This window comes from Bubalus bubalis, chromosome 22 (assembly GCF_019923935.1).
Source record: "Bubalus bubalis isolate 160015118507 breed Murrah chromosome 22, NDDB_SH_1, whole genome shotgun sequence".
NCBI classification, from domain to species: domain Eukaryota; kingdom Metazoa; phylum Chordata; class Mammalia; order Artiodactyla; family Bovidae; genus Bubalus; species Bubalus bubalis.
In genome coordinates this window covers 11,463,807-11,467,040 of record NC_059178.1, presented here as the reverse complement: position 1 = coordinate 11,467,040, position 3,234 = coordinate 11,463,807, and positions in this window count along the sequence as shown.

Genomic DNA, 3,234 nt, shown 5'->3' with positions numbered 1-3,234 from the left:
TGTTCACAGCTGGAACTCAGAACTCATTTAACCATGGAAACCAAGGTGTTTTGTTAGCTAGGTTCTAGAGTACACACAGAGCTCCAGATGAGGTACGGAAGTGAAATGCACTCATGTGAGTTCTCCTGGGCATCTACCTACTCCTTTAGGGTTGTTTCCTTAGGAGAATGGCTTTGCGCTCCAAGTCGACCATAAACTCTCTTTGTGTAGAGGGAGTCCAAGGGGCAGAGGTTGAAATTGTTAGCTGGCTGTGAACCCAGGCAAGGGTGGGTCCCTCTGAGGGACTCAGCCCTCTTTACCATGACTCCAGGCCCAAGACTTCTGAGCAACTAGGGAAATGAGGAGGCAATTTAGAAGGAGCACCGGAAAGGGAAATAAGACATGAGTGGGGAGAGGGCACCCAAGAACGTCGTGCAAGGACCATGGGCGGGGCAGGAAGGGCAGGCGGTTTGGGAAAAGTAGGGGTGAAGTTTTCCAGAAGGGCTTTTGGCCCGGTCCCTAGAGATGGTAACAGTGTTATATTGTTAAGTTAGTTTTTATGGACTTGAGTCAGACATTGGTGGGAATCTTATCACAAAAACACAAGTGGAGCAAAGAATTCTATCTTCAGTTCTCTAAGAAATGGAGGCCAGGGGTAGAGTTATCTTGTATATGGCAGGCATTCTGCTTTTCAGTTGGAACAAAATAAATTTGTAGCTACAGTCAAGGCCACCCCAACCTGGAGGCAATAGGAGGTGAAAGCAGGAATCCTTATAAAGTGATGAAAGAGCTAGAGCCACCAGAAAGCAGGAGGAAGAGTCATGACGGTCATTTATGACTCTGACTTGCCCCATAGGAGGAAGAGCGAGCCGGGGCACTGGGATCCAGACATTGAGATGCAGGTCTCTGATCTGCTGCTGCTGCTGCTGCTGCTGCTGCTGCTGCTAAGTCGCTTCAGTTGTGTCTGACTCTGTGAGACCCCATAGACGGCCCACCAGGCTCCCCCGTCCCTGGGATTCTCCAGGCAAGAACACTGGAGTGGGTTGCCATTTCCTTCTCCAATGCCTGAAAGTGAAAAAACAAAGTGAAGACGCTTAGTCGTGTCCGATTCCTAGCGACCCCATGGACTGCAGCCACCAGGCCCTTCCGTCCATGGGATTTTCCAGGCAAGAGTACTGGAATGGGGTGCCATTGCCTTCTCTGAGGTCTCTGATCTAGGTTTAGCAAATAATTTACTCATCTGGTGACTCTTTTGATTGTGTCCTGGGGGAACCTGGGTGCTTTGATATACCTCTTGGTGTTTAGGAGAGGCAGAGATATGTTTATGTTAGTGGTAAAAAACCTGCCTGACAATGCAGGGGAAACGCAAGAGAGACGGGTTCCATCTCTGAGTTGGGAAGATCCCCTGGAGAAGGAAATGGCAACCCAGCCCAGGATTCTTGCCTGGAAAATTCCATGGACAGAGGAGCCTGGTGGGCTACAGTCTACGGGGTTTCAGAAGAGTCAGACACGACTGAGTGCACACACACATGCACAGCGTATCAGCCCTCAATGAGTGTTACTGATAGCCTGAATAAAACTAAATAAAATAGAATTAATATATAATAAGACTATACTTTGAGGTTCAGACAAAAGGCAGAAAGAATTGTTGCTGTAAAACTGAAGACACACTGTGTTGGTTTCGAAGCTGATTTTAGCCTTTGTTTATCATCATAGCTGTTGAATGTGCCCATCCAGTCTTTTCCTTCAGGGGAACTGAATAGAATTAGGAAGACACACCAACCTTTGCTGTGACAGTTTAGTATTTATTTTATGGTCTTTCAAAGTGGTCTTCTGGGGGCTTCCCTAGTGGTCCAGTGTTAAGAACCTGCCTTGCAATACAGAGGATACCGGTTCGAACACTGGTCTGGGAAGATCCTACGTGCTGTGGGGCATCTAAGCCCGTGAGCTACAACTACTGAAGCCCGTGAGCCCTAGGGTCCGTGCTCCACAACAAGAGAAGCCACTGCGATGAGGAGCCTGCACATCACAACTAAAGAGTAGCCCCTGCTCACTGCAGCTAGAGAAAGCCTGTGGGCAGCGAGGAAGACCCAGCACAGCCAAAAATAATAAAACTGTTTAAAAAGCGGCCTCCTGGGGCTCTGAGCCTTCTTTCCTGAGTGTGGTGGGTATTAAGGTAGAGGATGAGTTGATGCCAGAATCTCGAAAGTGATGGAGACAGCGGTGGTGGTGGTGGTGGTGATGGGTGTGTGCATCCCTGAGTGCTAAGCCGGGAGGGATTTTTGAGGAGAGGTATAACGCTTCTTCTAGCCATTGACTCCTATAGCTGGAAGGAGTTGTCCCAAGTGTTGGGAGTGGAGTATGGCTGCAGAAATTGGCCTCACTATCCTCTCCAAAATTCAGCCTATGTGTTACCTTTTGGCACGTGAGTTGGAGGTGGAAGGCAGACTAGCTTGCTCAAATGTATGCAAACAAAGTATATACTTTATAAATGCCAAATGCTCTTACTTACTGAAAGCACCACTTATCACTTTATTTGTTTCTGGCTGCACTGGGTTCTGTTGCTGCACGTGGGTCTTCTCCAGGTGCACTGAGTGGGCACTACTCTCTAGTTGCCATGTGCAGACTTCTCATGGTGGCTTCTTGTTTCTGAGCCTGGGCATCAGTAGATGTGATGCACAAGCTTAGTTGCTCCACGGCATGTGGGATCTTCCTGAACCAGGGATCGAACCTGTGTCCTTTGCACTGGCAAGCAGATTTTTAACCGTTGGACCACCCGAGAACTCCCTCCTTTTCTTCATTTCTACTGTTGCTACCTTAGTACAGGCCCTCGTGAACTTCTGCCTGGGATTTTGCAGTGGCCTTCTGCCTGAGCTCATTCCAGTTTCATCGTAAAATCCATCTTCCCTGTGGCAACTACATAAGATATTCGCAGTGCAAGCCTAGCTGTATTATTATGATAAGTTCCACCCACCCTGCCCTCCAGTTTCTCACTTTTCTTTTTCCACTGCTTTGCTCAACAAAAGCTTATTATTTCACCCACAGACCAAGTCCAGGCACTTGCATCAGTAGCTAAGACAGATTTGATAATGAGAAAGAGAGATGGTCAGTGTCCACTGATTTAATCTTTAAGATCGTCTTCAACACTTTATTTCCTACAAGATGAAGCAGAAGTTTTGCAGGTTGTCATTCACTGCCTTCCTTACCTTTTAAACTCCACCCTCCCCTCCCCTATCCCCCACAACTAAAACCCCA